Source organism: Canis aureus, chromosome 23, assembly GCF_053574225.1.
Source record: "Canis aureus isolate CA01 chromosome 23, VMU_Caureus_v.1.0, whole genome shotgun sequence".
NCBI classification, from domain to species: Eukaryota; Metazoa; Chordata; class Mammalia; order Carnivora; family Canidae; genus Canis; species Canis aureus.
In genome coordinates, this window is record NC_135633.1 from 30,291,312 (window position 1) to 30,313,612 (window position 22,301).

Here is a 22,301-nt window from a genome sequence, read left to right on the forward strand (position 1 = left end):
AAAAAGTAATTCAAAATGGTACCTAGGGCAGCCCGGGTGGCTCAGTGGTTTAGCACCACCTTCAGCCCAGGGCATGATCCTGGAGACCTGGGATCAAGTCCCATGTCATGCTCCCCACATGAAGCTTGCTTTGCCCTCTGCCTGTATCTCTGCTTTTCTCTCTCTCTGTATCTCTCATGAATAAATAAAATCTTTAAAAAAAAAAATGGGACCTAGATCTAAATGTAAAAGCTAAAACTACAAAACACTTACATGAAAACCCAGTTGTAGACATTTGTGACCTGGGACTAGGCAATTATTTTTCAGATATGTCACCAAAAGCCCAAACAGAAAAAAAATAATAAAATAATAAAATAATAAATAAATAAATAAATAAACTGGACTACATCATAGTTAAAAACCTTTGAGCTGCAAGTAATAGAGAGCATCAAGAAAGTGAAAAGAAAATCCACAGGAGAAAATATTTATAAATCATATATCTGATAAGGAACTGTAAGAATATACAAAGAATTTTTATAATACAAGCATATGTCATTTTATTGTACCTCACAGACACTGCATTTTTTACAAATTGAAGATCTGAGGTAATGCTGCACTGAACAAGTCTACTGGTGCCATTTTTCCAACAGCATTTGCTCACCGTGTCTCTGGCACATTTTGGTAATTCTCGCAATATTTCAAATTTTTTTGTTATTATATTTATTCTGATGATCTGTGATCAGTGATCTTTGATGTTACTACTGTCATTGTTGTGAGGCACCACAAACCATGCCCATATAAGATGGTGAACTTAATCAATAAATGTTGTTGGGGGACACCTGGGTGACTCATTGGTTGAGTGTTTGCCTTCAGATCAGGGTGTGATCCTGGTCCGGGGATTGAGTCCCACATCGGGCTCCCTTCAAGAAGCCCTCTTCTTCTTCTGCCTATGTCACTGCCTCTCTGTGTCTCTCATGAATAAATAAATAAAATCTTAAAAAAAAAAAAATGTTAGTGGTGTTCTTTTTTTTTTTTTTTTTTATAATAGACATAGAGAGAAAGAGAGGCAGAGACACAGGCAGAGGGACAAGCAGGCTCCATGCCGGCAGCCTGACGCAGGACTCAATCCCGGGACTCCAGGATCGTGCCCTGGGCCAAAGGCAGGCACCAAACCGCTGAGCCACCCAGGGATCCCCATGTTAGTAGTGTTCTAATGGCTCCACTAACCAGTTGTTTTCCCATTTCTCTCCCTCTGCTTGGGCCTCCCTATTCCTTAAGACACAACAATATTGAAATTAGGTCAACAACCCTACAATGGTCTCTAAGTGTTCCAAAGAAAGGAAAAGACAAATGTCTCCCTTAATCAAAATCTATAATCTTACTGATCGAAACAACTGAAACAAAAAGAGAAGGAATTTTTTCTCATTTAATTTAAGTAGCTCTGTGGCTTTTTCCCCACAAGCTAAAAGGAAAATGAACAGACACCAAATTTTACAATGAGAAGTAAAAAAGCAGGCACTCAGCATACAGTCCTGAATATAAAGAAGGGGTATAAGTAGATACTCCAATTGCCTTCTTCCCCTGCAATTCAAACCTACTTTCTGTTTCAATCAGTATACCTTATCACCATATCACCACTGAAATAGGAAGTAGTTGTTCAGGAGAGAGAACATGATTCCTAGTTCTAAATTGGCAAGAAGAATGAGGCTTCCCTGGTTTTTAGGAGACCATTTATCCTGTGGTTGGAGGCCACACCAGTACATTATTGGTGGCAACAAAGATTGAAAGAAGAAAAGAATGGCTGTTTAGTACTTTTGTTTATAGAAGGGAAACTGAGGCATTTGCATATGGCCACACAGTAAGATCATATCATCCCAATCATATGCAGAAACATGATGTTTTATAGAGAATTCTAGGCCTGAGGATAGGAAAAATCAATTCTAATCCCAAAATTGCTACCAAATTGCTGTCTAATCCTGAATAAATCAATCTAATTCTCAGTTCCCTTCCTATGTGCCTACTGATTCAGAAATTTCACAAACAAAACTAACTATGCCTGTAAGGCACTGTGCTGAGATATCATGGTGAACAGTCTATTTACACATAAGCCGATATTTATGGAGCTTACAGAATAGAGCACTGCAGAAGTCAGATATTTAAAAAAATAAACAAGCCCATCATAACATAATTACAAGTTATGATATACAGCCAAGGTCAATCAGGAAGTAAGTGGGCAGGGGCACCTGGGTGGCTCAGCGGTTGAGCCTCTGCCTTCAGCTTCAGGATGTGATCCCGGGGTCCCAGGATCGAGTCCCGCATCGGGCTCTGCTCGAGGAGCCTCCTTCTCCCTCTGCCTGTGTCTCTGCCTCTCTGTGTGTCTCTCGTGAAGAAATAAATGAAATCTTAAAAAAAAAAAAAAAAAAGGAAGTAAGTGGGCAAAAGAACACCTCACCAACATTAGGTTACAAATCAAAAAGAACTCTCAGCTCCATATCACAAACAGGGGCTCAGTATTCTTTGCACATGTCACCTGACTGCCTGCTACTTTCTGTGGCTGGAGGCATCATGGTCAACCACAAAAAACATACAGTGTACATATAACATATGCCAGCCAGCTCCACGAGTTTCTAAGCCTTTATGTCCCTGAGTCTCAGTGTCTTCAGGTATCTAGAAAGGAAAGAAAGGAAAAGGAAAAGGAAAAGGAAAAGGAAAAGGAAAAGGAAAAGGAAAAGGAAGGAAAAAAGAGAAAGAAAGAAAGAAAGAAAGAAAGAAAGAAAGAAAGAAAGAAAGAAAGAAAGAAAGAAAGAAAGAAAGAAAGAAAAAGGAAGGAAGGAAGGAAGGAAGGAAGGAAGGAAGGAAGGAAGGAAGGAAGGAAGGAAGGAAGGAAGGAGATATAATACTATCTACTTCACAAAATTGTTCGCAAGATAAAATGGGAAAAACTACTCTGGAAACTAATCTACTCCAGTGTGCCCGCAGTGCTCAGTAGAGAGTCAGGCATGCTAGAGCTTCCCCATCTATAAAATTGTGATAACATATGAACCCACTCACATTGTGATTGGGAGGGTTAAATGAGATTACATGTTCATAAAGTACTTAGAATTCCCAACACATAGCAACTCATAAAAATGTTAGCTGCTATTAATGCACTTAACTTTTCCCCCTCAGTTTCCTCATTTGTAAAACAGAAACAGTAATAGTACTTAATTCATAAGTTTACTATGGAAATTAAATGAGCTAATACATTTAAGGGTTTATAACAGTGCCTGGTACATAGTAAGTGCTATATAAGAATAAGAGGGGTGGGGATCCCTGGGTGGCGCAGCGGTTTAGCGCCTGCCTTTGGCCCAGGGCGTGATCCTGGAGACCCGGGATCGAATCCCACGTCAGGCTCCCGGTGCATGGAGCCTGCTTCTCCCTCTGCCTATGTCTCTGCCTCTCTCTCTCACTGTGTGCCTATCATAAATAAATAAAATAAATTAAAAAAAAAAAAAAAAAAAAAAAAAGAATAAGAGGGGTGCCTGAGTGGCTCCAGCACTTGGGTAGCTCAGGCGGTTGAGCATCTCTGACCCTTGGTTTCAGCTCAGGCTGTGATCTCAGGATCATGAGATCAAGAGCCCCATGTTGGGCTCCACGCTCAGTGGAGAGTCTGCCTGTTTCTCTCTCCCTCTCCTTCTGGCCTCCTCCATCTCTAAAATAAATAAATCTTTAAAAATAAATAAGATTATATTATTATTGATTTTATCTTTGCATTTTCTCTACAATTTGCATGTTGATAGACCACTGGTTCTCAATCAGTATTGGTTTTGTCCCCCAGAGGACATCTGGCAATGTCTAGTGACATTTTTATCACAACTGGAGGGAGGGGTAGATGCTTCTGGCATCGAGTGGGTAAAGGACAAAAATGCTGCTAAATACCTTACAATGCACAGAACAATCCCTCACCCCCAAACAAAGGTTTATATGATCCAAAATATCAAGTCTCAAAGTAAAGAAACTCCAATATAGACTAACCAAATCAATAGCTCTCTCTTCCACCTCCTGTGAAATGCTGGAGTATTTTATTTGGATCTCTCTTCTAGATTTTATTAACCAGTTATAAAAGTTTTAGACCTGAAACGGGTTTTAGGGGGCCCCTTTCTTTACCAAGGCCTAAAATGAGTTTCAGTAGGAAAGCCTAAACTAGGACCTGAGTCTCCTGACTCCCAGACTAGTACTCCTTCCATGGAGCTAACTTAGATAACTTTGTGAGCACTTTCTCTTTCCCTTCTCTGATCCTTCTACCCTTCACCCTCTTTCTCTCCCTATCCCTCCTTCCCAGGTTTGCATCTGTTTCTTTTCTAGTATCATCAGAAATCAGAGACAGTGATGATCTTTCTCCCCACCATCCCAGTTACCTACCTTTAGAAAAACCTGCTCTTTCAAGCTCCAGTCTGGGCTTTGGACCAGAAGCCAAGAACTCTTCTTATTTACGTTATTTTATTTTATTTATTTTTTTATTTTTATTTTATTTTATTTTATTATTTTATTTTATTTATTTTATTTTATTTTATTATTATTTATTTTTTACAGGGGCCCAGCTGAGCTGCTTTGGCCACTTCTCTCTGCTCTTCCCCGAGGCTAAGCAGGCATTCTGCCTAAAAGCAGAACTTGGGTCAGGCAACCTGAAGTAATTTCCTTTTCTCTGTCTATAGGAATGAACTAGCCTTAGGAGGGGCCACAGGCAAGTTGTAACAGCTTACACTGGACTTTCTTCCCAGGAAGTGGTTTTTAAGAGAAAAAAAGACTATGGGTATCTTGGTGAGAGAAAACATGGAAAAAGAATATGTAAAAGAAAAAGACTACCAATGGCTTTAACAGAGTATTCAGCTGCATACAGGACACGTCAAACATTTCTCCCATCTAATTCTTACCAGTATTTTGAGGACAAATGTCTGCCTTCTTAAAAAAGCCTCTCATGACAACTGCAGCCCATGAAAATAAGCAAGTGCTCATTATGTGTCGGCCACTATCATAACTTCACAACCTGAGGTCATTATTATCCCTATTTCAGAGATGAAGAAAATGTGATAAAAGAGATTAAGTAACTCGCCTTATTTCCTTAGCCAATGAGTAGTAGCTAGGAGAGCTACAATTTATCCCCAGATCTTTCAGACATCAGAAAACTAAGCTCTCAACTAATTTACTAAACTATTTGTCAAGACAATTTCCCTTGTCTTTGAACCTATATTGTATTTAATGCCTGTATCATATAATAAGCAATTAATTTCAGGCTGCCATGTCTTAGTTGCATGTGCTTTAGATTTGTTCCAGACCCTGTGCTAGCTCCTATGAAGAAAAGATATAAATAGCAGCAGTCTCTTCTCTAAGGCAGGGCTTCTCAAACTATTTTGACTACAACCTACAGTAAGAATACAATTTATACAGAGACACAGTACACATGCACACACACATCTAAAAACATAAAACACTAGTTTCACAAAACGATCCCTGCTCTTTCCATATACAGGTGCTCTGAATTTTTTCTGGCATATTCTTGTTTTTAAGATTTTATTTATTTATTCATGGGAGACACAGACAGAGAGGCAGAAATATAGGCAGAGGGAGAAGCAGGCTCCCCACAGGGAGCCCAATGCAGGATTCCATCTGGGACCCCTGGGACCCCTGAGCTGAAGGCAGATGCTCAACTGCTAAGCCATAGAGGTGTCCCTTCTGGCATATTCTATTTGACTTTTTAAAAATGCTGGCACAATGTACTATGTTAAATCTACAATCCATGGGTTATGACTTACACAGTTGGGGAAAAAAAACACTGCCCTTGATAGTTCTCAAGTTAAAGGGGAAAATGTGTAATGTGAATTACACCTGAATCCAAAATCCAACCCGGGTCTGCCTGTTTAAACCCAATGTCCATATTCTTTTCACCACACCACATTGCCTGTGCAGCATGAGAACTATAATGAAGAACATTTCCATGAGGAAATGGGGGTGGAGGAAGGGAACAGTTAGGAAACTTCACAAAAGTGAAGATTTCTGAGTGTGTCTTGTAGTACAAATTTTAAAGAATCTGGCACATGAATTCCTATAGGTACTCTATAAATATCTGTGGATAGAACCCTTTACCTTCTCTTGTAATACTGAAAAATAGCATGTTATTTTTAGACAAAAATCTATGAAATTTTTAACTGATGCTGTCTCTCCCAATAGAAATCTCAAGGTACATGAGTGCCACATGGCACTTAAAAAAAAAAAAAAAGTTTTAGAGTTTGATAACAGTTTCTCTAGAAGAGCTATCTATGTAATACATCCAGTACTACCAGGAGTCCAGAGTCTTAATGCCAGAATTTATGGTGTCTTTGGAGAGATGATTTTACCTCTCTGGAACTCAGTTACTAAGCTATCAAATGATTAAAAAAAAAAAAAAAAAAAAAAACACTCAGGCCATATAATCACCAAGGTTCTTTCTAGTATTAATAAATTTTAATAATAAATTCTAATGATTCTAATACTAATAAATTCAGCAAGTCCATGAAAAAGAATAAATAATTTATTAAACCCACTTACCCACAAAAACATGAGGATGAATTGGAGGCTATAGAACTGAGCTTCTGGGTCTCTGTCTTGCCTGATTCCCTTAGCTGGATGTGGAATGGAAGATGGACACCCCAAGATTTGACATGCACTATTTCATCCGGTGAGAGGCCAGTGATTAGGAGCCACATAGGAACAGATTTTAGTATTAAGGGCCAAAATGTCAAACCAAGAAAATGACTGTCTCTAGCAATAGAGAGCTCTCCATCATGGAAGTATGCAAGCAGATACTGGAGAAATATTTGGTGGGAACTTTACAGAAGAAATTCAAACATAGGGTAAAAGTTGTGTTAGATGCCCTTAAAAGGAACTTTCAGTCATAAAATTCTACAATTCTCTCTTCACACAACAGAAAGAACAGCCTTTGGCACATGTTGGAGGGGAAAAAATACCCAAGAAGTTTCCTGAACTTTTCCATTCTCCTTCCCTCCATATTTCAATTCCAACACACTAGGTCATTCAAAGCCAGAGACATCCTGGTTATACTTGTCTGCTCTTTTCAGGATTTGTTTTTATAATTTATGAAGAGGGAAGGGTGGGTTTAGCTGTCAGGGAAAGTACAACCAAGTAGGTCTTCAGGGCCCAGGTCTACACCAGAGAATACCTCTCAGAAGAATGGGAAGCTGAGATTAGCTCTACCGACCAGTATTCAACCTCAAGGTAGCCACTGGTTTCTCAGGGCACATAGATTAATGGCCCTCAAACCATAAATTTAGGAACCCACTGTGGATACCTATGCCAGCCCCAGCTACCCAGTCTAGTCATAGACACTCTTGTAATTGGAGAATGAGGTATTATAAACTGCGTCCTCGCTGCCTCTACTAGGTGATCTTGGGCCATTTGTCGCTTCACTTTGAGCCTAAACAATTCTAATTATAAAATGTACTAATTTTAAATGAATATATAAGATAAGATAATCCATAAGGCTTTTTCTAGTACTGATATTGTTACTCTAATATAAAATGGTAGTCTTACAATTTAATTAGCATTAGCATCTATCCTAAATGCTCAAAAACTTAAGTACAAAAATAATAGTAAATACTTAACACCTAATGAGCACGTATTATGGCAGATGCAGTACTTTACATGCTTACTTCCTTTCATATTCACAGCAATCCTATTTTCATATGAGGAAATAAACTGAGAAAGATTAAGAAACTTGCCTAAATTCACACAGGTAAGTAGGAGAGCTAGAGCTTCACCTACACCTACTGACTCTAAGTCCAGTCCTCTTTCCACTAAACTATTCATTTCCAGGCTTCTATTCCAAAAAGAACATTGCCTGGAAAGAGAACAGAGAGTAGAGAAAAGAGGGCTAAAGACTAACTTCAACCAACTGACAATGATGTTTCCTACAGCCAACGGGGAAATAACAAAAAGTATTGGAGCCACCAAAAGACAAGAACCCTCCCAAGCTGTCAGAAGCAAGATTCATTTGAAATTCTTCCCATCTCCTCTCAATTAGACTCCAAAAGATAGATGGGTTTAGGGACCAGTAACGGGCCACAGAAAGTATGTTCACATCTAAATAATCAATAGATAACAGAAGCCAACTTATGACTAGTCTTTCTCACCTGCTGCTGATTTACCCAGCCACCACCTCTCCCAGGAAGCCTGTTCCACAACCTCTGCCTCTCCAAGGAAGGCTGTCATTCATTTCTCCAGATCTGGATCCTAATTCCAGAAGAAGCTATACCACCTTAAAGACTGGAGACATAGCCATCAGCAACAAATGACCACCTTTCCCTCCACTGGCTTAAAGAAAAACATCTGAGGAGAAAAACATCTTAGGTTTCTTAGGAGACATCTGTAGAAACCTAGAAAGGATACTACACCAGCACCTCTTAGGCCACTGCTTGCCCGGTGGCATCAGAAAAACCAACTTCTTTCTTTACATAGATAAGTCTTTTGAAATCACTCAATCCGATGGTTTCCAAGCTTTTTAAAAGGCTCTCAAACTCTTTTTGCCAATCAAATCTTACAGAAACACCAATATTTAAACAAATAAATGTAGAGCTGCTCTGGCTGAAAAGGAGGTGAGGAAGTTCCATTTCCTTAGCCTCTTCCCACTTCTCAGTCTCACCACAACAGCCTGTGAAGTTGCACTTCAAAACTCTGAAACTCTATTTAACACCTCCTTGTTTTACTTAAGGAAACCAGGGTCCAGAGGGAGAACATGACTTTGTCAAGATCACACAATCAGTTACTGCGAAAGCTGGAACTCAAATTCAGATGTACTGACTTAAATGGCAGTCAATTTCCCATGTCATCACGCTATTCCTTTGAGATGATCACAAGAAAATGAACGTGAAAGTGGTTTTAAAAGCACTAAGTGCTGGAGGCTCGTATAGTTCCCTCAGCTAATTTTCTCTATAGCTAACAGAATCAAAATGCTTAGATTTCCAAGGTTAATTTCACCAGGTAGCACTCAATTGCAAAGAAATCTTCTCATGCTCCCAAATCCTCAATAAAGTGTCTATTTGTAAAATTGGGCATGATTATGTTACAACTTCAACAGATTGACTGTAAATAAAAGAGACTCAAGAGGATTCTGCAGGACTCCCTGCTCCCTATGTTCTGAGAAATCATCCCTTAAAGATATATAAGAATTTTCCTGATATCTACCATGCCTGGAACACGGAATACAATCTGAACCTGTGTATTAAATTAACTCCTTAGGGGCACCTAGATAGCACAGTTGGTTGAACGTCTAATTCTTGGTTTCAGCTCAGGTGGTGATCTCAAGGTCATGCGATCCAGCCCCATGTCAGACTCAAAGCTCAGCATAGAGACTGCTTGGGTTTTCCTCTCCCTCTGCCCCTCCCACTCATGCTTGCTCTCTCTCTCTCTCCCTCTCTCTCTCTCAAAAATATATAAATAAATCTTTTTAAAAAATTTTTAATAAAGTTAACTCCTTAATAAATGATGTGTATAGCCTGGGCCTCAAAGTTTCTCTACAACTATGGTAGTCAGCCTCCAAGACAGTATCCAATGGTCTCTGCCTCCTGGTATTTGCACATTTGTGTATCCTTTCCCACCTAGTAGAAGGGTTGGTCTGTGTGACCAAAAGAATACAGAAGTGATGGTATGATATTTCTTAAATTAAATTATAAAAAACTACAGCTTCTGTTTTGGTTGCTCTTTTCTCTCAGATCATTCATTGTGGGGAAGCCAGCTGCCATGTCGTAAACTGCCCTATGGAGAGGCCAGGTGGCAAGGAACTGAAGTTGTCAGCCTGTCAACAGCCAGCAAAAAACTGAAGCTGGCCAGTAACCAGATGAGTGAGTATGGAATGGAATCTACCAGGCCCAGTTGAACCTCTAGAGGACTGTAACCTGGGCGATAGCTTGCCTGTAACCTCAGTGGAAACACTGAGCCAGAACCACCCAGCTTGGCCACCTAAAATTCCTCACCCTCAGAAACTGTGAGGTAATAAATGTTTATTTTTTTAAGCTGCTAGATTTTGCAGGCACTTTATTTAAGCAACAGTACATAATTAATAAAACCATGAAACGAAGGCTTTTGGGTTTACATCCAAAAGCCCATTATGAAACTAAAAGTCCAGCTGAAACAAAACCGGAGGCATGTAGCTGAGAGCTTCCTCTTAAACAGTAACTGTCTCCATTGCTTACTCATAAGGCAACCAACTGAAAGTCACTTCATCTCTCTTAGCTGTGGTTTCCTTGTCGAATATATAGGGATATTTCCCCTGCAGATTATGGTGATGATTAAATGAGAATAGCTCCTAAAAGCATCTTTAAAACAGTATAAAACTATACAAATTCAAGTTGTTATAATAAAGACTTTTCCCCCCACCCCCAAGCACACTCCCAATAGCCACCAAAAGGAAGAGGGCTCTGTTCAGTGAAGTCAAATGGAATGGCTTTTTTTTTTTTTTTTTTTTTTTTTTTTGCCATTTTACCCAACTGTATTAAAGGTAGTTCCCTCTATCACTGCCCCTCATAATAACAAAAAGCAACAATTACCAGTGCTTCCTTGGTATTACATACCAAGCATAGTACTAAGTGCTTTCACATTATTTTCTCATTTAATACTCCATTTAACATACAAGAAATGGAAACTGAGCGAGGTTAAAGTGATTTGGCTAGTAATGGAATCTGAATTGAACTTCACATCCATGCAATTCCAAAGACCATGTTCCAATATGCTGCTTTACTATACCTAGGAGCCTAAAAGTATCCAATACAGAAGGCATTCAGATACAATTTAAAAGAACTGAAAAAATGAAAGAGAAAGGAAGATCATCTTTCAAGTTAATGGGGAAATAAAGTTTCAGGAGATATGCATTTTGGTCCTGTCTATGACACCAAGCAGTTGTAATACCTTGGGCAAGTTATCTATCAGTGAAATTTTTTAAAACCCTCATATTTACACAGTACTTTGGAATCTACAAAGCATTCTGAAGTATCTGCAAATATTTGATTGTCGCAACAAACCTAAAAGGTACTTTTCAATTCTCTCCATTCTATAAATGAGAAAACAGAGACTCAAAAAGAATTCCAGTGACTTGCCCATAGTCATTAAACAGCTGGTAAATGCCAGAGATAATACACCTAGATTTCTCTATTCTCAGAGGTACTGGAGACGCAAAAGTTTTAGAGAATGTCCAAAGGTCACAGCAAGGATAAGAATCCAGTTTCCTTCTTACACCCCTAACCCAGGGCTACAACCAGGTATACAAACCTGGAGAGCTTTTTAAAAACACTGATGCCTGAGCCCCATACTTACCTTTACCCCCCAGAAATTTAATTTATTTGGTCCTGAGTAGAATCTAAGTATCAACATATTTTTAAGCTTTCTAAGAGTGGCTGCGCTTGAAAACTACTGCCCTAACCCAAAGAATCACAGATTAAGAAATGCCATAATTCACCCTCATTTTTTAATGTCAAATTCCTTGAGTAAACTTATCTATTTTTTTTTGCAAATTCATCACGCTTATAAGGAAAAAGATCTTCTATTATTACAACTGACCATGTAAGTTAAAATAGTTTAATTTTTGTTACCTAAGAATAAATTTTTACACAATATGCAATCAACATCTTAATGGTCAAGACTGGATATATGGCATAAATCAACAAAATTGCTTATAGGAAAAAACAAAAGTTGCTCACAGTAGTATATTGTGAACAAAAATAACTAAGAAGAAAATTGAAGTAATCTTTTTTCTCTAAATATCCCTGCTTGGGGATCTCACAACTCCTTAGTTCTACTAAGATGAATTTACCTGCAGTGTCCTCTTCAGAGGGTTTGGATATTGTACAGACTTGTCTTACAATATCTCTACTTATGTTAATTCAACTCTTACCTGACCAAGTTCTTTCCCTAACCCTCAAGCCTATAGTTATGGGTTTGAACTGTACATCCCAAAATAAGGTATATCAAAAGTCCTAAATCCTAGTATCTCAGAATGTGATTTTATTTAAAACTAGTCTTTAGGCTAGTTAATCAAGTTAAAATGAGGTTATTAGGGTGGGCCTTAATGCAATGACTTGGATCTTTATAAGAAGGAGAAATTTGGACATAAAATCCCAAATTTCCAAATTCCAACTAGGCTGTTCTGGCCTGTGCTTAGTAAGAAGTTCAGACAGACATACACACACACACACACACACACACACACACACACACGACTGTGAAAAGACACAAGAATCTACAAGCCAAGGAACACCCGAAGCTACCAGAAGCTAGGAGAAGGGCCTTCCCTCATACTTTCTTTTTTTTTTTTTTAATTTTATTTATTTATTTATTTATTTATGAAAGTCACACATAGAGAGAGAGGCAGAGACACAGGCAGAGGGAGAGGAAGAAGCAGGCTCCATGCACCGGGAGCCCGACGTGGGACTCGATCTCGGGTCTCCAGGATCGCGCCCTGGGCCAAAGGCAGGCGCTAAACCGCTGCACCACCCAGGGATCCCCCCCTCATACTTTCAAAGAGAGGATGGCCCTGCTGACACCTTGATTTTGGACTTGTGACTTCCAGAACTGTGAAACCATAATTTTCTGTTGTTCTAAACCAACTAGTTTATGGTACCTTGTTACAGGAGGTCTAGGAAACTAATCATCCCCATTTCTATAAACCCTTAAACTTTGCATCCAGTTTATTTGGTGGAACTGTTCAATTTCTTAGCATATACATCCTATAGTCCTAGAGAAATCAAAGCCTCTCTGGAGCAGAAATACCATTTTATACTTCTTTGTCATCTATCACTCTTAGGGAGAAATTGATCTCAGAAAAAATATTCAGGAAACATTTGCTCACCTGATCACTTTCTGGAAAATGTTTGACAATCACTACTGTTGTTTTAGAATTTAATAACTTGAAAATCACTCTTCCTACTTCCATAATTCTGTTACATTGGAATTAGCTATTCTTAAATCAACATTTTTCTTCATGAGTTTTTGGTATATATAATACCATTTACTCTTTAGTCCTCGTTAAGTGCAAAATTCACAATATCACAGAATCTTACAGTGTTTGGGACTGAGAGATAGTTTACAGACCATCTAGTACAACCTAAAGTGGTATCTTCCTCAATGCATACATACTATTTCTCTTTTATTTTTTAATTTTTTTAAGATTTTATTTTTCAGTAATCTCTCTAGCCAATGTGGGGTTCGAACCCACAATCTCAAGATCAAGAGTCACATGCTCCACCAACTGAACCAGCGAGGAGCCCCCCTCTCTCTCTTTTATGATAAATGCCACATTCTCCCTTGTTCATTGTATTAGTTACTGGCTTACAGCGTAGGCTCCTTCTCACCATTCCACCTCCCAATGGGCTATACACACATTGGGGGTTGAGATTCTCTCATTCATCCCCAGTGCCTATCACAGTTCATAACATTCTTAATCAATAGTTCCTAAAGTATTGTTTTCTCTTTCTTTTTCTTTTTTAAAGATTTTATTTATTTATTTATTCATGAGAGACACAGAGAAAGGCAGAACACAGGCAGAGGGAGAAGCCAGGCTCCCCGCAGGGAGCCCAATACAGGACTCCATCCCATGACCCCAGGATCACCTGAGCCAAAGGCAGATGTCAAACACTGAGCCACCCAGGTGCCCTTTGTTTTCTCTTTGCCAGTAGTCTATGAGCTTCTCCTAGAGAGTAACTGGATCTTACTCTTGTATCTCTAGAAGCTAAGCACAGCAAGTAGCATAAAATAAATACAATAATATTTGTTGTTTATGTAATAAAAATGTTTTATTCACTATTTCTGTGCTAGCCTATGAACTAAGAAGTTTAGATGCCCAATAATCAACACGCAAAAAGTAGCAAATCAAAATAGAGCCAACTTTTAATCCAAAAAGAAAAATACACTGGCAAGATGTATTGAGAGACTTAAATGTCAAGGTATCTTAAATAGGTTAACCTGGGATGACAGAAAGTAGAGATTCCAAACAGTTCTCTCTCAAATTCGCTCAGGTAGCTCTCAGAAAGGCAGACATAATTTTCTATTGATATACATCCATTAACAATACCCAAACCACAAACAGACTAAGAACAACCTGGCCAGGTGTCTTATTCCAGGTATCCACTGGTATAAAGTCCAAGCTAGCATCAGAAAAACACTAATTCAGACTTCAAAAAAAAAAAAAATTCTCAGTTCCTAATAGGCTCTAATGATTTTCTAAATGAGCCCTCTAGGTTGTGCTGAAGCCCAGAGAAAAGGCAGAGCAACCCTAAAAGACTCTCAACACATTTTCAAATTGATGAAGCTCCGTGGAAGCTCATTCTTCCACTCTCGAGTGTTACCTCACCTCTGGAGGCTTCATTGCCTCCTCTCCCCACTTCCCACTCCTTGCTTAGATTAATACTTTGTACATCCCTCTATTATACATTCATCACTTAATGTCATAATAATCTTAGTGTCTTTCTCTCCTGCTAGAACAGACACAATAATCAAGCTGCAAAAAGCAAAAAGCTACTCCTTCCCATGCTAATGCCTCAGGTACCCTGGCTTGTCTTAATCCCAAGAGAAAAAGGAAAAAAGAGTGAAATGTTTTTAAATAGCTGCCTAATTACCATGTACTATCTAAGAGCCATGGATTTGTATACTGTGATTCCTCTTTTTAAAAGTATCATGATCTGGTCAGTATGGTAGGTAGATATATACAGACTTCAGAATACCCAGTCCCATTTGTCTGAATCCTAGGCCTTAATCATACTGAACAAAGGGCTAGACATTAATATTAAAGGACCAGTGCTCTTCGGGAATTAGGAAAATGTTGGACTCAAAATAGTAAGGAATTTAGAGGTCACCAAGGTCAAGTTCCTCATTTTACAGAGGGAAACTGAGGCCCAAAAAGGGGAAAGGATTTGGTCAAAGTCCCTTAGTCTGCTAAAAGCAAACACATGTATTGATTACTAGTTTAGTGCAATTTCTGATGTATCTTTTCTCTTCTAAGAAAAAATTCCAGGGGCACCTGAATGGCACAGTTAAGTGTCTGATTTTGGCTCAGGTCATGATCTTGGGGTCCGGGTATGGAGCCCTGAGTCAGGCTCCCTGCTCAGCAGAGTCAGCTTGCTCTTCTCCCTCTGCCCCTCCTCCCACTCATGCTTTCATGCATGTGCTCTCTCTCCCAAATAATCAAATCTTAAAAATATATAAAAATTAACAATTAAAAAATTCCAGGGGCACTTGGGTGGTGCAGTCAGTCAAGCATCAGACTCTTGGTTTCAACTCAGGTCATGATCTTTGGGTCACAAGCTCAAGCCCACCACAGGCTCTGCATTCAGTAGGGAGTCTGCTTGGGATTCTCTTCCCTCTCTCTCTGCAACTTCCTTTTATGCTCTCTTTCTCTCCCTCTCGCTCTCAAAATAAATAAATAAATCTTTTTTTAAAATTCCAATTTCAAAAGTGAGGATCAGGGAAGTAATATGTCCAAGGTCATATACCTAGTAGATGATGAAGTCAAAATCTGAACCTAGGACATCTCCTGAGAAGGTCCAGACTCTCTCACTTACTTTCATGGTGAAGTTTTTGGAACTCCAGATATAAATGCAACTTCATCTTCTTTACCTTTAACTTCCTTTGAAGTTTGCTTCCAGTTAAATTTGGCAAATTAAAAACACATTTACCTATGTTCCTACCTAAAAATCATACTAAAATGATAGCAAAGCTATAAAACTCAACAAGGAAGAGAATGAGTATGAGACATCAGAAGATGACAGATTTCAACAAATTCTTAGACTATACATAGTGAATGGAGGATCTGTGGCCTAAAACAAGAAAGGCAAAAGAAGTTGTAATTTACAGCACAGCATGGTCCCTGAGCAACAGAGATGTGTGGTACCTGGACAGCAGGATCACATCCCCTGGAAAGAATCACTGGATTAAAACCCTAAAGGAACAGGCCTAGGAAGTATAAACCATTTGCCCCAAGTCACATAAAGCTAACAAGAGCCTGAACCATAGTCATCTTATTTTTGTTACCTTTCTGTAACACATTTGCTATTAGTCAAATTAAGAAAATGTAGAATGAGGGATCCCTGGGTGGCGCAGCGGTTTGGCGCCTGCCTTTGTTTGGCCCAGGGCGCGATCCTGGAGACCCGGGATCGAGTCCCACGTCGGGCTCCCGGTGCATGGGGCCTGTTTCTCCCTCTACCTATGTCTCTGCCTCTCTCTCTCTCTCTCTCTCTGTGTGACTATCATAAATAAATAAAATTTAAAAAAAAGAAAATGTAGAATGACTCAATAGCTCATGTCACAAAACAAGGACTACCATTTCCCAAGGTCTACCATTTGGCTTCCTTTACCAAGTCCTTTGTGTTTAGGTTCTCTCTGGTAATAGCTTAGGGTATACAAACAGTTAGAATAAGAACCTCATATTCCAATTCATATTCTAATTGTCTGATTCTGTAGCTCTGAAAAAGTAGGTTAACAGTGCCTGACAAAAATATGACAAAGCTTGGAAGTGAAAGATTTCAGAAACACTGTTTCAGGTCAAAGCTGAGCTCATCCACATTACCCATGGTAGTGTGAGAGAAGCAGCTTTACATCCCTTTTTAGAACAGAACATGCCCTAAGGTAGGTGTTGTTACATCTGCTAACCAGCTAAAACAAATTCATTTGTAAGTGCTAAATTATAGGACTGCCTACAGTAGCCTGATGATTCCTTCGTTCAGCAAATATTTACCGATTAAGGCATTAACAAATCCAGGACCATTTCTTAATACATAGCAATTATGCGAGTGCCACTGCTATCTGCACCTTACTCTCATTTAAACTCTTATCCATCACTGCATTAAACACATCTATAAAAAAAAAAAAACACATCTATATACTCAATTTGTGTTTTTATGATATGCACAAAAAGAATACTGAATTAGAATCAAAAGAATAGTTCTAAACATAGCTCAAGCTTTGAAGTCAGCAAATAGGTTTGAAACCCAGTCCTTTGAGTTACCAGCTATAAGATCATAATAGATCACTAATCTCTGGGCCTCAATTACTTCATCTGTAAAATGGGCCTAATACATACATGAGAGACCTGTTGCAAGGATTAAGTGAGAGTATATGGCAACTTGCACAGCGGTAAGGCACTCTATAAATGTTGACTACCTCATCTATGACAGGTACTTCCAATATTGGGAGGACTGACTGAGAAGTGTTTAGGGAGAGGAAGGATAGATGAACAAGTATAATTACAATACAGTACAAACAAGTACAATACAGTAAATGCTGCCATAGCTAGTGGAACAAAGCATTACATAAACACTGAGAAAAAGGATATTCTGTCTGGAACAGGAGGAAAGGAAGGTATCAGAGACAGATATTTTAACAGTCTTGAAGGTTGTTGAGCAGAAGTACAGCAAGCAAAGAACATACTACACAAAAGAAACTATGAGAAACAAGTCAGGGAGGCATGAAAGAGGTATATATGGCTTATCCAAGCAACAGTAAAAAAAAAAACTTGAGAGAAGTGAAGGAGTTACACAGGACAACAAAATTAGCATAAAAAGCCTATCCATAGGGATTTTTTTTGTGGAGAGAAAAGTGGTATGAGAGGCAAGGAGAGGTGGTCATCTTAGAAACTTACTAAGAAAAAAAAAAAAAAAGAAACTTACTAAGAAAATATTTAGTAAAAAAGAAAAGAAATAAAATCACCCTGTGATTACAAAGGATTGTAATACGGAGAAGAGCTTGAATTTATTTTGTATGACCCAAGGGTCAGACTTAGGAAGATAGATGGAAATTAAAAAGTGACATAAAAATGGCCTGAGTTAACCATCACATACAGAGTGGAGTATTTAGAATTTAAAAGAAGGGGCGCCTGGACGGCTCAGTGATTGAGCATCACCTTTTGGCTCAGGTCATGATTCTGGGGCCCTGGGATCGAGTCCTGCATTGGGCTCCCCACAGGGACCCTGCTTCTCCCTCTACCTATGTTTCTGCCTCTCTCTCTTTCTCTCTCTGTCCCTCATGAATAAATAAATTAAAAATATTAAAAAAAAAAGAATTTAAGTAAATGTCCCTTCTTTAAATGGTGAAATTAGCCCAAGGACCTCAAAGAAGAAACTCTTATCTACTAACTAAGGAGCCCAGGCTTTCTCTTCCTCTTTGGGAACAGGACTTGACTTGGTGGGCTTTTGATGCAACCAGGTTTGAGGAAGGTGCTTCAGCCACTTCCTGAGGCATTACACAATTCAATTCAACCTCAAAAGGGAACGCTAGCTCACACAAGAACAGCCTAAAAAAGAAAACTAAACTAAAGCAGGCAACTGACTGTAGAGGAAAGTAGGCAGTGGGCTTAAAGAGAGAGGGCCCATAGGGCTTCAGAATAACACAGGCATCAATTATGTATTACTTCATTAATAGAGGAGTGCACTTGCTGTGATGAGCACTGGGTGATGTATGGAAATGTTGAATCACTATATTGCACACTTGAAACTAATATTATACTGTATGTTAACCAGCTGGACTTTAAGTAAAAACTTCAAAAAATGTAAAGAAAAAATTACTCTATTTGTTTCTGTGCTGAAAATAGGAAACACAGATTTGAATCAGACAAGACCTCCACCTTCAAGGAGTTCCCATTCTATTAAGGTAGACAGACACGGCAATCAGTGATTATCTTTGAGTCATAAAGACCTGGGTTCAAATCCTGAGTCTACCTTTTACTAGCTAAGGCAAGTCATTTCCTTCATCTAAACTCTATATTCCTTATCTGTAAAATTGAGGGCAATATTATCAGCCTAACTCAAAGGGTTACTAAGCATTTGGTGAGATAACATATTCAAAGCACCCAGAAGAATGTCTGATCTATAGTATACATGATTAGTATGTATTTACTGAATTAATGGTTTATACAAAAATATCCTTTTTGGGGAGGAAGAAGGAGTGAACCTATTAGCTTTCCCATAATCCTGGAACTTCTGAGGAAATGCTGTTTGCCTGATCATACAGATTTCCCGTTCTCTAACTTTCGTGCATTAGAACCACCAACTCCATTCCAGAATTAAAAACCAGAAAGAGGAACCTAGCCACACAATAATTAGGAATGAAGGAAATAGTTGTCTGGCCTGACCAAGGTGGTAAAGGGAAGTTGGTAGTAGAGAAAAGCTTAAAAAACTCAAGACCTTAAATTCCACAAATTCATCAGGTTAAGATTATAAAAGCTTGATTAAATCCAAATACCTCAGCAAAGTGGAGCTTGGATGAGAAATTTGGGGCCACCAGTTATTTATGAACCCCTATGGCCCACAGTATTTCTCCATTTCAGGTAGTCATTCTTTCAATAAAAATTATTACATATCTACCCACCATTTGCTTCAACGTGGATGGAACTGGAGGGTATTATGCTGAGTGAAATAAGTCAATTGGAAGAGGACAAACATTATATGGTCTCATTCATTTGGGGAATATAAAAAATATTAAAAGGGAATAAAGGGGAAAGGAGGAAAAAATGAGTGGGAAATATCAGAAAGGGAGACAGAACATGAAAGACTCCTAACTCTGGGAAATGAACTAGGGGTGGTGGAAAGGGAGGTGGGTGGGGGGTGGGGGTGAGTGGGTGATGGGCACTGAGGGGGACACTTGGATGAGCACTGGGTATTATTCTATAGGTTGGCAAATTGAACACCAATAAAAAATAAATTTATATAAAAAAATGATTACATATCTACTGTAGGTCAGGCATTCTCCTTTCCGAGTTTCCCAGTCACCAAATTTCCTCCACCTCTTCTTCAATCAATTTACTGCATTCAGTGTCTGTCATTTCTACAAGCCCTTCTCTGGAAGAAGAAAAAGCCTAACCATGGGCCACTATAGTTTAGAACAGAAACCTGACTAACCACAAAGCCCATACCTTACCCCACCTACAGCCTCTGAATCAAACTTTACAAGATAGCTTTAAAGCCACAGAAGAACGAGTTCTGCTATATCTATTTTAAGTTTTTAGAAGAACAGTTCTGAGAAGACAGAACTAAATCTTCTGTGAAGATCTCACATGTACTAGGCACCATTTTTTTTTTTAACTAGGCACCATTTTGAATGCTTTACATACACTAATGTCCTTAAAACAGCTCTGCAGGGGAATTACTACTGTCCCAATTTTACAAAGAAAAAACTGTGTTCATAGAAACAAAGTGACTTGCCCCAAAATCACAGTTAATAGGTGACAAAGCTGAAATCCACAGGCAAATTGCCATGTTCACTTTAGTCTTCCTTTTTTCCACTGCATCTCACATTTTATCCTAATAATTACCCTGCAAGGCAGGTAAAAGAAGTATCAGTATTATCTCATTTTACAAATGAGGAAACTCATACTTGAGGAAGTGATATTGCTTTCTCAGGAACAAATCAGTAAGTGGCAGAGCCATGGTTCATACCCAGATCTTTTGCCCTCAGGCCTATGTGCCTTCCACTACCCAACATTTCCTCTTACAGTGTGTCCTGCAAAGGGGTATAGTGGAAATGAACTTAACAGGGAGTCCAAAGTGCTGAGATATGGTCCCGACTCTGTAACTAACTTACTGTATAATATTGAGTGGTTGCTTTCCTTTCTAGCTCCAGCCCTATACATAGTACCCGCTGGGATGTTGACGTCCAAGAAGAACCCTACTGTCATTCATGAACTCCTTTTCAAGGAGGGAGTGATGGTGGTCAAAAAGGACATCTACATGCCTAAACACTCTGAGCTAGCAGACAAGAATGTACCCAATCTTCACATCATCAAGTCCATGCAGTCTCTCAAATCACAAGTCTACATTAAGGAATAGATTGCCTGGAGACATTTCTACTTGAAACTTACCAAGAGGGTATCCAGTATCTTTGTGATTACTTCCACCTGCCCCCTGAGATTGTGCCTGCCACTCTACACCACAGCAGTTCTAACACTGGCAGGCCACAGCCCAAAGGTCTGGAGGGAGAGTGACCAGCAAGACTAGCCGAAGGGAAGTTGACAGAGAGAGACACCTACAGACAAAGTGCTGTGCCCCCTAGTGCTGACAAGAAAGCTGAGGTTGGGGCTGGGTCAGCAAAGTTTAGAGATAGATTTGCCATGGACGTGGTCAGCCACCTCAGTAAAGTTAGAGAAGGTTGTTTTGTGTTGAATACACCTGTAGCCAGAAAATATATATATGTTGAATACACCTGTAGCCAGAAAATATATATATGTATTTTTTAAAACATTGGGTGAATTACTTTCTTCTCTTGGCCTCTCACTCATAAAATAAAGGTGTTGAATTGAATAGTCCTTAGGTTGCCCTTCAGCTGGCAATCTAGGTTTTAATTAGTACCAACAAGTCTATGAGACATTTTTCTGATTTCCTTGCCACCCCACAGTAACTTTCTAAGAGAAACAAACATTAACTGTTATTTGTAGTATAGATAAGGTGAGAAGTGCTCAGGAGCAAAGTAAAAATTGTTCATTTCATTTCATTCTTTCCTTCCTCAAATACCCTAGATGTAAACACAGAAAAGACCACAAGCCATCTAATAATGCAATGTTGGCATACCCAATAACTACCACCATCTAAGAGCGTGCCAAGTATGTCTAGAAGTGAAGAGTATGTCCATGGTGGGCCCTTCTTTCCACTACTGAATCCACAACACTTCTACTCACTAGGTAATCTTTTTTCCTAGGTTGGGATGTCAGCTCTGCTTCACTTTCAGACCAGGCTTCTGACTTTTTTCTTTTTTTTTTTTTAAGATTTTATTTATTTATTCATGAGACACACAGAAAGAGAGAAGGGGGGGCGGGGGGGGCGGGCAGAGACACAGGCAGAGGGAGAAGCAGGGTCCATGCAGGGAGCCTGACATGGGGCTTGCCCAGGTCTCCAGGATCACACCCTGGGCTGAAGGCGATGCTAAACCACTGAGCCACTGGGCTGCCCCAGGCTTCTGACTTTAAATCCCATTAGATGTAAACAATTCACAGGAGACTTTTGATTAATATATAGCGGAAAAAAATGAAATTTAACCCCAGATTCAAGTTCTTTCATGCCAGGAAATAGGAAAAGAGTAAGAAGCAGGATACAGGACTGGACAAATTACTTCCCTGTCTTAGTTTCTTATATAAAGTAAAAGAGAGGGTCCAAACCATTCCTGATCACCTGTCCCACTATAATCTAATAGAAATTTATAAAAATTCTCTATCTAGAAAATGTGAAATGTGTAAAAAACAGAAAGTAGGAGCAAGAGGCCACAGTGTTACAAATTAAAATGACCTCACAGAAGAAAATAAAAAGCAATCTGCCAAAGCAGAA

At 39.1% G+C, this 22,301-nt stretch overlaps 1 protein-coding gene and 1 pseudogene across 2 annotated transcripts in view; one reads left to right on the forward strand and one right to left on the reverse strand.

The window, feature by feature from the left end:
• Positions 1-22,301, reverse strand: part of PAK1 (p21 (RAC1) activated kinase 1) — a 144,348-nt gene that overhangs the window by 100,742 nt on the left and 21,305 nt on the right. Inside the window, exon 2 of one of the 2 annotated variants that reach the window (XM_077867173.1) lies at positions 2,223-2,381. The exons of the other annotated variant lie outside the window; for it this stretch is intronic. The gene's annotated coding sequence lies outside the window, so the exon portion shown is untranslated. The remainder of the gene's footprint in view (positions 1-2,222; positions 2,382-22,301) is intronic. 2 annotated transcript variants of the gene reach the window in all.
• Positions 20,631-21,120, forward strand: LOC144295475 (small ribosomal subunit protein eS10 pseudogene; annotated as a pseudogene).